The sequence below is a fragment of the Ostrinia nubilalis genome, chromosome 28 (genome assembly GCF_963855985.1).
Source record: "Ostrinia nubilalis chromosome 28, ilOstNubi1.1, whole genome shotgun sequence".
NCBI lineage: Eukaryota > Metazoa > Arthropoda > Insecta > Lepidoptera > Crambidae > Ostrinia > Ostrinia nubilalis.
The window spans coordinates 3,487,809-3,501,417 of NC_087115.1; the positions used below are offsets into that span (position 1 = coordinate 3,487,809).

The 13,609-nt window shown below is 36.1% G+C and overlaps 1 protein-coding gene across 1 annotated transcript in view; it reads left to right on the top strand.

The window, feature by feature from the left end:
• Nucleotides 1-13,609, top strand: part of LOC135085439 (leishmanolysin-like peptidase) — a 96,653-nt gene that overhangs the window by 22,685 nt on the left and 60,359 nt on the right. The gene's annotated exons all lie outside the window — the stretch shown is intronic.

A 13,609-nucleotide genomic window follows, 5' to 3' on the forward strand; every position in this document is an offset into this window, starting at 1 on the left:
GCCGATAGTTTTGTCGGGCTGTTAATGAGTATGTACATGTATTAAAGTGCGCACATTACACTGATTTGATATTTTTTTATTCATTTTATTGCAAGCCGACCAAACTATCGAGTATCGGCCGACAAACTTGACTGTCGTCTGCAGTGTGTCTAACGGTAATTTTTTCCATGCTAAGAAAGCGTGATGGGATGGTTGAATTGAACAAAATCGATGTCTAAGGTGGGAATTGCACCCACGAACTCGCTAGTTCAAAACTTCAAACATTGATAAACCTCCCAACTAGTACCATAGAAAGTTGTGTGACAACGTTAGTTGATAATGTTGGTATTAATGAGGTGTATACTTTTTTTGGGAATCGCATTTTGACAGTTGATAAAAAATATTTTAAGTCTCACCAGTTGGCGGTACTGTAGAGTAAACATCTGTCACTTGCTAGTGGCGCCAATTTAAGCTGTCAGTTGAGAACGAATATACTGAGCCTTACTACTGTGTGGTTTCCAGTATAAAAACTGGTTGCGGTAGTACAATCACAGATGAAAGTGTTATAATAATAATACAAATTCCATAAAGATAAAGAGCGAGTTCTATAAAAAACAAACACGCTTTTATTACGTATGGTTTTGGGGAGACCTAACGAATTTGTGAAAATACAAAGTATCAAGATATTTTAAAGTACTTTTTCATGTTCAAAATAATAGTACCTAGCCCTAGCCGTTAAAATAAAATAAAAACCTAAATTGTCTAAGTATAATAATTAATAGTTAATTAGGTATAAGTAGATTGTCAAAATAACTAACAAGATATTAAATAATAAATGGTATTTTTTATTTTAAGCAATTCTTTGTTGTAAAAACTATTAGTCGCCGATGAAATCAAAATATTTGTCTATTTGTTTGGACTAATCAAATTAAAACCTAGAACCTATCAACCAGTAAATTTTTTTGTCCTCTCCAAGTAAACCCTGGTGTAAACTCTAAAGCATTTCTCACTATTCAAACAAAACGAACTAATAGCGTGTGGGAGTCACATGTTGTTTGTTCCGAAGCGACGGCAGCACGCGTAAACGCGTTATGTATGTACTTAGAGAACAACCCTTCGCATCGATTTTGTATTTATAGCCTGTGACAATTGACGATAATCCTGTGTACTAGGCACACCCAGTGAAGTATGGTTTGAATATTTTTTCCCGTTTTTGCAACATTTTTCATTGATGCTCCGCTCCTATTGGTCGCAGAGTGGTTTTATACATTAGGTACTATTGAAACGTGATTGTGATTTCTCATAGACTGAAGTTTATTTGAAAAGAAGGCAGTTAGTCAAGAACACTAGAGGGCACCACTATTATTTTGTTACACAGATTAAGTACAAACTTCAACAATTACATTATAGCCCTCTGTGATAAATTGACTATCCAACACCGAAATTATTTTCTAACCAGTAGTTCCTAAGATTAACGCGTTCAATGTAATAAACAAACCAACTTTAAGATAATAATAGTGTTAGTGGACTCGTTTTTGTGACAGAGTATGGGTCTGAACTTCTGAATAGGTACATAAAAAATATCATCTTTTTTTTTTCAAGTAGGCATGGATTGAGGCCTTTTATAAGAGTAGGTAACCTATAAATGAGATTAAATCTAATTTCATAAACGGCTAGTAAACTAATAATTTACTGATCCTACCAAACAATCCCTTTGTTCCGTTTCCTTCCATAATTTATAATAATTCGTTTCTTTCTTTTAACCCAACCTAATCCCACCCTGTCAATGTCCGCATAAGTCAAAAACCCTGTTGAGGCTAACCGAAATCCGCGAGAGCCATAAAGAAGAAAAAAAAAGTAATAATTAAAAAAAATGGGTACCGTCCATTCTCAGGTTGTGTTTTGGGATATTTTATTTTAATACTTTTTAGTACTAATAAAATCAGTTTAAAGTGTCCCGACGTTTTATAACGTGAGCTAAATTCACTCATTTCACTGGCGAGAAAAAAAAAAGAATTTGAGGCACTGACTCGTGGTGGGTGGCCCTCAGTGACAATAACGAAAAAATAATTAAAAAAAAGTTACCTTTATTACATTATGGCCATAACTGTACAACGCAAAGCTTTATTTAGCTATGTGTGATGAAGCAAAATGTCCCTTCCAAGGTCATTGACCTTGCATTTCCTCTGCACGAGCGTCACGTTTTTGTCTGTGCAGTTTTTTTACGTTATTTTTTGGCGGGGAATCACTTTTTTAAACACTATGACGTGTTTATTTTGCTTGTTTCGGTGTTTTTTTCTTTTTGGAAAGGTTTTAGCGGGGTCATGTAGGTTTATTTTTGCCTGGTGACGTATTGAAGTACAACGCCAGCTGTGGTCGCGGATTTTGAATCCCGCGGAAGAAAAATGTGATGATAAGTGATTTATTTTCATGAATCAAAATAAGTAGGTACCATGCAGCAAAAAAACTTTAAAATTAATTTGTTATTGTTTTATTTTTATTGTATCAATTTTCTTTTCTTTTTTTCTTTTAAACTTTCAGCTCATTGAAATAGAAGTATCGTAAAAGTCGTAATCCTTTGTAAAATATTCCACATCTTTTCTACCTATAATAAACTCAGACTAAATAAAAAATAAAATCAATATTAAATATAAATCAGTAAAAAAAACCGAAGATTTGTCCAAGTAGACTGTATAAACTAGGAGAATATCTTTTGGATCTCTGTAAGTAAACATATTTTAGGTAAACTGCCTAAATGAAAAAGCAACTGCCAAAATCTAACATCTAAAGTCTGTTCTGGCAATTTTCCAACGAAAGAAATAACTAAGTAGGCATAAACCTTAACAAAAAAAAAAGCTGATGTCTCAATTTCCATTGCCCAAGGTTGTCATGGTCGGTAAGAGAAGAAAATTGAAGGTCGATAAACTCCAGCAGTTTTCACTCGCAACTTAACAGTGAAAACTAATAACCTTGAAACGGCCGACCACAGTGTAAATGAATGCAGTAGGATATTTTTTTCCTACTTATTTACTAGCTATTCCATACTAACAGATAAATATCTAGGTAATTTATAATAATATGGCCGCGAGATTTAGTATAAAAATATTATTATTAGTAAGTAATTTGTGCAAACAAATTACTAATATTCTTTAAAAAAGTTTGTAGTCTCTGAGGACTTTAAAAATACATAAGAGGGCTTTGATATCAAATAATTCCAAGGGCTGAGTATGAGTTTACATCAAACGTCGTCACTAGTGAGTAAAAAAATGACATTAAATGTATGACGGATTGTACTGTACAGCGCCCCCCTAGCGGAAACTTTAAAGAACTAAAATGGCAATGCCAGATTTAGTATGGAAGGTGGCGTCTTTTTTTTTTCGCGCGGCCATCGACCAAACCTTATTTTTTGATTACAAAATAGTGTAATAAACCAAACTTACTATGACATGTATTATACCTCTAAACTCAGTCTGAACTGAGTTACGAGCATTAGAAGTTTGATGATTTTACATACTAGATTTGCTTTCTGCGCGCAAGTTTTGTAAGAAATTGCATCAAAATAGTGACATTGTACCTATGTGTTAACAAACAATACCATCCATTATAGGCTCCAGACATCAGCGTGGAGCAGAATCAGCGCAATAAAAAAATACGTCACTATTTTGTTGCAATTTCTTCCAAAACTTGCGCGCAAAAAGCAAATCTAGTATGTAAAATCATCAGTTCAGACTGAGTTTAGAGGTATACATGTCATAGTAAGTTTGGTTTATTACACTATTTTATAACTAAAAAACAAGGTTTGGTCGATGGCCGCGCGAAAAAAAAACCGGCAATGTCTTTTTCATATATTTTTTTAACGCGCTCACTAGTGAGGACGTTTGATGTGCTCACACTACGCCCCTTGCTATTATCTAATACTATCTACTAATATTATAAATGCGAAAGTAACTCTATCTGTCTGTCTGTCTTGCTTATACGCCTAAACCACTGAACCGATTTTGATGAAATTTGGCATAGAGATAGTTTATCCCGGTTCTCGAAACACAGTGCGCGATAAAGTTTTTCTGTGACAGACAAAATTCCACGCGGGCGAAGCCGCGGGCGGAAAGCTAGTTAACTTAAGACACTAAAGTTCTCCGCTAAGGTTATTGCACTTTCTCGTAATGGCGTAGATGTGATCATGGCATTGACTTTCCGCATTACGCCGGAACACGGTCAATCGATTGACTTTAGAGAGATTTTAATCGATTTTACAATTTGACATTTGATTCTTTTTCGCGCCAAATTACGTGAAAAAGATATTATGGCGTCATTTTGTGCGAGAAAGTCATAATATTCGTAAAGAGTCAAATAGATCTGCAGAAATATTGAAATAAAATTACATTACAAAACATAATCTCCCGCTGGAACCTACCATATTAAAATATGGGCTATTCCTTTAGAATTTGCCTTATTGATCTGCGGTCGAAGTAAACGCAGTCCGCATCATATTCTTCTTCTTCTTGTCGTGTCGACAACAAACCTACACAGCGTCAGTCCAAAACTCCGCCACAAGAATGGCGTTGTCAGTAGCCTTCATTAAATCTTCCTGCGTGCAGTTGTTAGGGCACGCAGAGCACAACATCATGTGCTTCGTCGACTGGGGAACAAAACCACACTTGCACTCCAAGTTTGAGCCATCCAAGAATCCCCATCTGACCAGATTGTCCTTACTACGGCCAACCTGCGTCCGAAGTCTATTTAAAGACTTCCAGGTAAGCCAGGGGAGCTCATGTCCAGGTGGAGGACTCTCAGACATAGGGACAAAAGGGCAGGGAAGATCAGCTCTCTCATGCCATAACCTGCATCTCTCATATTATTATGTATATGTATATCATATTATTATGTGAACAACATTGTAGTTCAGGGCAACGGTCTGCGGTTTGCGTTCTTTGGTCGGTTGATCGCATCAATAAATATGTATTTAGAGACAATGTTGTTCATACGTTCGTTCATTTACTTTGACCCTGACCGCAGACCGCAGAACGTATCCAGTGTGGAAAATTCTCTCGACAAAAAATCTTGTAAGAAAATACATACAAATGGTTTTAAATACATGTCAAGGCATCAAAAAGATGCCGAACAAAGCTGTATCAGCCAGCAGAAACGTTCTTTCAAATTAAATCGACTGAATTTATTATTTGGGCTTCTACCTATCTTTTGTGATACAGACAAAAGCTGAAATGGTGAAAGAAAAAAATATAGAAGTGTCACAGGACTATTCCCATCTCTCGTTCCCACCGCTGCAACTCCTGTGTAGCCAGGATCTACAGCTTGACCGCCAATAAAAACCCAACCAGTGAAGGTCAAGTTTGTTCCGGAGGAAAGTTAAACTGTCATTAGACCGCAACGAAAATAATCAGAAGAACATAGGACAACCACAAAAAAGAAAATAAGTTAACCTAAAAGAAAATAAGTTTAATAAGAAACATTTCTTTTACATGGTGTAGATTCTGATTTATTGTATTTTGCATGCTTATTTATTACTTATTGTACTTATTTCGGACACAATGTATTCAATGTTTTAAATGGAATAAACACTTATGACTTGTTTGATATAGAAGGCACCGGTTGTTGTGGTCGCGATTGGGGTGGGGTGGTGCAATTCAACCTAAGTGTTTTACTTGGCGTGCCGTCGTCTGTACCTATACGTATAATGTTATTTAGAGGCTATGTAATAACAGTATTGTGAGAACTGCTGCCGACAAACTGTGTCACAGTTTGGCAGAAAATATTAATGTTTACTGTGTGTATTTATATGGAAAATAAATTAATAAATAAAAATATGCTTCTAAGGTTTTGTCTTTTGCTCCCAAAAATAATATTATTGAGCCTCGCGTTTTCAGGCCGTACCTATTGAAAATGGTGTAAGCAACGAACAATGTATCAAATTCAATAGCTTATAATAATATCGAAGTGTTATTATAAGTTACTCGTGTCAATTTAGGTTTAAATTTTATTATTATTGTAAAACATAGTTAACGGTCAGGAGCACAAAATACAAAGAGAATTTTAAATGGGGTAAACTGCCAGTCATTGGACACTTAAGAAAGTTATTGGACAGTTATTTACTGAATTAAAAATAGCATTTCTATTTCAACAACTGAGCGATTCCGACTGATGGAGATAAAAGGGCGTTTTTTGAAGGAATATTCATTGTATTTGAAGGAATATTCATTTTAAGAAAATTCAAGGGTTGTTTTGTCCAATGACTGTCGGTTTACCTGTATTGTGTAGCAGTAGTATGAAACCAAAGCATTAATAGACTTTCTCACACAAAAATATAGATGTCGTTACTGTCAATATAATTTTAGTTCATTTCTCTGCACAATAGATGTCGTTTTCTAAGATTACCGATACCGATTATTTTTTACGAAGCAAGGTCACAGATCATAAATTATTTTGTCTAGTTTCCCGCGCAAAATTGTTGATGCCATTGATTAAAATTAAAATAAAAAGAAAACTTTTAGGCAGGGTTGCACCATCTTACTTACAAACGTTAAAAGTCTGGTAAATGCCATACAATAACACCGGTTATGGTTATAGTTACCTACTGTTAAAGTAAGGTAGTGCAACTCAGTACCTACTAGGTAGGTATTTTACGCTAGTCGTAAAGAAATGTATAAAATAAACTTCATTCATTTCCATTTTACTAGTAACACTGACTATGAACACTGAGATATAATTGAGAATGTTACTAGGTATGCAAAATCACTTGAAACCTATGTTACAGTTAGGCTTTTACATTTACAAATACATTACTTTTTATTTCATTCAAAAATACCCAGTAGTTATGATTTTATAGGCATTCAAAGTTCGCTTAAATATTGAGTTCCGCCGACGGTCACGTGACCCCGCGTGACGTACATTCACAGTGTCCGCTCACTAGAAAACGGATATAAACATACTTAAATACATTTTTTTTTGTAAATACAAACTTATTATACATATTAACACCCAGACCCATCACAGAAATTAAAATTGAACCAAACCCAAACTTTATGCGATTGTTTCGTTTTATTGTGAATTACCTTCCAGCTCCATCATTAGACCCTGATTACTATATAGAATTAAAGTACTCATCAATACAAAACGAACGAGCCCAAACTCGATGGATTTAAGTCGTTTTATTATAGAGTTCCTATGGCCACCTTCCAGCTCCATCATCAGATCAGCTCCATGTCATCATAATATTGTATGGTCATCCAAATCACATGTGTTTGCGAAATTTCAGCTTAATCGGTTGCCTGGAAGTGGTTCTTAATTCAGCTTGCAAGATTCCACCCATACAAATATGAGCCAGTCACTGTAATATGACGTCACGCGCATAAAATGGCGGGCCGGCTGCCGCCCGCACTTTTAAAATTCAATATCTTGGAAACTAATTGACGTATCGAAATAATTCTTTCACGTGTATTTTTTATTTTTAACAGAGAATACAGAAAGCTAAAAAACAAAATTCGTGAACATTCTTCATTGCAGTAATAGCCAGCCAGTAGGTACTTATAGTCGATTAGATCTCATTCCATACCGGGCATTAAATAATTTTCACATTCTAGAAAGTACAGTTTAATAAACTGCGTTTTTGTAGTAATTAGCCTCTAAAAGGAAATTACACAACTTAGTTTAATAACTACTCCACGGCCATCCGTTTTGCGGTGTCCAGTAGGTAATGCAGAGTAAAACTGGATTGCTGTAGGAAAGCTTGATGTGCACTATCGCCTTTATTCACAAACGATGCTTGCTCGAGTGAAGCAGCAAATAGAACGCACAGCGTTTAATAGAGCTCTTTCGCCCGTATTTAAAAACATTACTATGAGGTGTCACAGTGCGCGTGGACGCACAGGGTGACACACGAACCAATCACAGAGCTCTATTCAACGCTGTGCGTTCGATTTGCTGCTTCACATAAGCAAGCATCGTCTGTGAATACGGGTGTAAGATTGTTGATGGTTCGTATGTCACCCTGTGCGTTCACGCACACTGTGAGACCTCATAGTAATGTTTGTGAATACGGGTATGCTCATATCATCATCAGTGACAGGTGACAATGCAGGTATTGTGCAATATCGAAGAGGAAATGTTGCTATAACCTATACTTATTTTCGCATAAACCACATATCCAAGTGTTATCCAATATGAACATTTACTTAAACATTATTGTAGATACCTACATGACATTATGTGCAGCAATGTAGTGCTACCGTCACCTACCGTGTAGTTCCGGCAAATTAGAATACGCTGGGTAGCAGCACCATCTTACTTTGACTGTAACGAACGTCAAAACCTGTCAAACTCCACACAAAAATCACCGGCTATCGTTATAGTTACGGTCAAAGTTTAGCGGTGCAACTCGGCCCTAGTACAGTCGTGTGAATCAAAAAATATGTGTTTGCAAATGAATCGGGTTTTGCGGGACACTGCAAATGGGATGATCTTGCAAAAAACGGTCCGTGGTAAAACTAAATACTGTATCTTTTGAAGTTGATAAAGGAGATATTTTCCAATAAAAAAGTATTTCTGATGTGCTGTCAACTGGATAACCTATTTCTATCATTGAGTAAATAAGAAACCCTCCCCGGACCAATACAAACAGATTTGTTCATGCATACAAAATAAAATGTTTTGTATTGTGGGATCGTAACCGCGACCTAGTAGTCCGGAACAGTTTTTTCTTTATTTTTCTTTAAACGTGTGAAAATAGTTTGAATGACATTTCCCGTATTTGCAACATTTTTCTTTACTGCTCCGCCCCTATTGGCTGTAGGGTGATGTTTTGTAGCCTAAAGCCTTCCTCGGTAAATGGGCTATCCAACACAAAAATATTTTTTCAAATCGGACCAGTAATTCCTAATATTAGCGCGTTCAACCAAACAAATTCTTCAGCTTTTAATTAATATAGTATACAGAGTGTTAGGTAAATGGGTATATGAGCCGACACTAGCCCATGCCCATGTTAACATGGGCATATAAATGGTATGGTGAAGTCAGAAATTTGATATCATCATTTATTTTTTTTTAATTTTCATACAAAATAAATTTTATAAAGTCCGATTTGTATGAAAATTAAAATAATTAAAATGAAGATATCAAGTTTCTGACTTCACCATACCATTTATATGCCCATGTTAACATGGGCTAGTGTCGGCTCATATACCCATTTACCAAACACCCTGTAGTTCTTGCAACTCACGAAAGCGAGTGAGCTTACTTGTGTGTGTGTACGTGTACGTACATGCACATATAGTGTGTAATAAAATAATGTCTGGTAAAACTTTTGAAAAATTAACATTAGCGAGCCACCACACATGTAAAGCTCACTTCATGAATTGCAACAACTAACTAGACTTTATATTAGTATACATTGTTTGTGTTGGTATCTCTGCTCTGGTATCATTGAACCTGTCAATCGCTCATACATTTTGGCGCCAAAATTTTACGCAAGGCTAGTGGCGCCCTCCAACCGCCGTTTTAGCCACTTAAAATCTTTTCTCTTTACATTGTAATCATAATTCAACAGGTTATTGTACGTACGAGTATGTATGCAAATTGATTACTTAATAAATCAATTTCCAAGTACATAGATCGGCGATTGCTGTAGTCGAGCACGCATAGCAAATAGACCGGGACACGCAAATTATAGCAAAGACATTATTGCTTATCTGACGAAACATGTCATAGTTTTTTAATTATGGCTTCAAACAGCTTGCACATACATAATCTTGGCTATAAAGTCTAGCGCTTCACTGCTCGAGTTAAGAGAGCCGCATGGGTGTTTTAATTATTTTGTAACGTCAAACGTCAGCGAGACTTCAGATCTCCTTCAGCAGCGGGTCTAGTCAAAACGCACTTTAAAATCGCAAACCCATCGCAAACCAGTCGCAAACATATAAACAAATCGCAAAAGAGGTCGATAACAAAAAAGGCTTAGTCAAACGGCAAAAAATCGAATCGCAAAGCCCTACCTATCGATAATCGAAAGACTGGATTGAAATTTCCCATACAAAGGCTTAGCCAACATGCATTTAAGACTCAATCAAAATCGAATCGAATCGCAACACCCGCCATTTTCATTGCGATTACTAAAACCCCGGTGATAAGCTTCGATTCGATCGAAAACCAATAGGGTGAGTTGCACCACCTAACTTTGACCGTAACTATGACGTTAACCGGTGTTTTTTGTATGGAGTTTGACAGATTTTAGACGTTTGTCAAAGTTAAACTAAGATGGTGCAACCCACCCTAAGGCTGTTTTGACAAATCCGTATCACGATGTCGTTTTGACAGTTAGTTTGACGGCGAAGCATAGACGTAAACAGAGAGCAGAAAGAAGGAAGATACAAATTAAAAAAAAAAAGCTAAAAAAAGTAAAAACAATCGCAAAGTCATAGACATTTTTTAACTTTTATTCGATTTTGAATGAACTTTTATATCGCCGTGTCGTTGGTGGTTCAATGTGCATTTTGGCTGCCATTTTCCGATCGAATCGAATTACTGGTGACGCGGCGACTGACATTAGTGAAAACTTCATATTGGTTTGCGATGGCATTTTGACTAGACCCACAGGTCTAGTCAAAACGCACTTTAAAATCGCAAACCCATCGCAAACCAGTCGCAAACAAATAAACAAATCGCAAAAGAGGTCGATAACAAAAAAGGCTTAGTCAAACGGCAAAAAATCGAATCGCAAAGCCCTACCTATCGATAATCGAAAGACTGGATTGAAATTTCCCATACAAAGGCTTAGCCAACATGCATTTTTAAGACTCAATCAAAATCGAATCGAATCGCAACACCCGCCATTTTCATTGCGATTACTAAAACCCCGGTGATAAGCTTCGATTCGATCGAAAACCAATAGGGTGAGTTCCACCACCTAACTTTGACCGTAACTATGACGTTAACCGGTGTTTTTTGTATGGAGTTTGACAGATTTTAGACGTTTGTCAAAGTTAAACTAAGATGGTGCAACCCACCCTAAGGCTGTTTTGACAAATCCGTATCGCGATGTCGTTTTGACAGTTAGTTTGACGGCGAAGCATAGACGTAAACAGAGAGCAGAAAGAAGGAAGAAACAAATTAAAAAAAAAAGCTAAAAAATGTAAAAACAATCGCAAAGTCATAGACATTTTTTAACTTTTATTCGATTTTGAATGAACTTTTATATCGCCGCGTCGTTGGTGGTTCAATGTGCATTTTGGCTGCCATTTTCCGATCAAATCGAATTACTGGTGACGCGGCGACTGACATTAGTAAAAAATTCCTATTGGTTTGCGATGGTATTTTGACTAGACCCACAGATTTATATGCTCTGTCAATTCATAATTATGTCAATGTCACCGTTACCTCTTCCGTGCCACTCCCTTAGCTCAGGCACTGACTTAGTTAAGACTTAAGCTAGACCTTTAATTCTGTCAGTGATTTGATAATTTTGATTGATATTTTTCTATACAGGGTGTCAAGTATGGATCAAACGAAAAAAATAGCTACTGATGATAATTTTGTTTGAAAAAGATTTTTTTTTAAGATTTAAAACCTCCTTTCTTAACGACACGAGCAGTGACGTATAAAGCATTTAGCGAAAATACTTACTGAAATATTATGCAGACAGATGTCCTGTAATTTAAAATATTCATAGTAAGTAGTAGTAGTAGAAAATAGACAACCATTTTGTGAAACCCATAAGTAGGTTAGGTACCCCAAAAAGGAGATCGTTAAATTTTTCTCCACTGAAACGTTTCTCGAAAACTTTTCTAATTTTCTTCCTCGAATTTCAAGGAATATTTGAAATTAAAATTAGCCGAATTGGTCGAGACGTTGTCTTTTATAAAAGATCAATAAATTGGGCTAGATGATAAATAACATCAATAAATTGGAAACCCAGAAATTGACTAAGGAATAAAGAATTATTAAATAAAGAAATTTGATTTGATTTGATTTGATTTGATTTGACTATTTGTCTCTTCAACCAATGATAGTTCCAAAGACAGGTTCGTTTCAACCAAAAGATGTCCACAGCTGGACAAAGGCTTCCCACAGCGACCGGTCTTGCGCTGCCCGCATCCAGGTGCTTCCCGCGACTTTCATCATATCGTCAGTCCATCGAGTGGGAGGCCTGTCGATCCGTGGTTGACTCGAGAACTTTTCTGCACCAACGGCCAATAAATATTAAAGTAAAATTGATTAAAATTTAAGACATTTTCGTATTTTATAGGAATAAAGAATTGACTGTACTTTTTTTTAAGTCTTCAATGTTTAATTTTTGTGACATTTATTTTAAGTATTTAAATGTCTATTCTTTGTTGAAAACCTATGAATAAATTTGTAAAGGCCGAAAAGGACTGTCTTGTAATCTTGAACCGTTCTAAGAAGCAAGCGTTGAATGATGAGACCCTCTTAGAATATTTAGGGTAGAATTATGTATGCCGGCGAAATTATGTTTGTTATGTATGAAAACCCTGAGAAAACTGTTTGTTAAAATAATCCGGGACGTGTAATATACAGGGTCTCCCGTAAAGAGCGTACCAAACTTAAGATCATAAATATAGTAATGGATGGCCGTAAAATAGGTTTTTTTTAAAGTATCACTATTTTCGATACGATTTTTTTTTTCATGTTTTCTTTAATCCACAATTTTGAGCCTTTCTCTGGTTCTTCTTCTTAATCATCTTGAAAATTATTTGCCCATTTATACACAGAACAACAAGAGATAGGCTCAAAATTAGGGATTTAAAAAAGAACATGAAATAAAAATAATATCACTGTAATGGTACTTTTATTAAAGCAATTTTCTTTTATAGATGGTCATCCATTAGTCTATCATCTCCTAAGGTTGGCAAGCTCTTTACGGGACACCCTGTATGTATGAACCCAAAATATTAAAGGAGTTCTTCTAAGAAATTCATAATAAGGAATACCTTCTTGGAAACCTGTTTATTATAATTAGTTGTGTCCACTGAAAAACATAATCTAAAGAGCCTCTTAAGGGTTAATGCTTAGCTGTAAACAAAGGCTTACTTAAGTAGCGACTTAACGCCCGTATTCACAAACGATGCTTGCTCAAGTGAAGCAGCAAATCGAACGCACAACGTCGAATAGAACTCATAAAAAACTCAACAAACATTTATTTATACAAGAGTAGGCTTTTACAAAGCACTTTTACACGAGCTCTGTGATTGTTCGTGTGTCACCCTGTGCGTCCACGCGCACTGTGAGACCTCATAGTAAGTAAAAAGAATAAGTAATATTAGTTAATTTGTATTGCACAAATTACTAATAGTCCCGTTAACCCCTCGTGGTAAGCTAAATAAGCTTGTGTTACGAGTGGGCTCACCACAATAGTCAAGCGGCGGGGTTCGAACCACCGTTTCTTGGATCTCAAAATAGCAGGTTCAAAGTTCCATTTAGAGCACATTATTAGGTAGGTATAGTTGTTGCAATTCACGAAGGCGAGCGAGCTTTACATGTGTGGTGGCTCGCTACTGTTCGTTTTTCACAAGTTTTGACAGACATTACACTATCGTTATGTGCATGTACACGTACACGCACAAGTAAAGCTCACTCGCCTTCGTGAGTTGCAAGAACTAATATG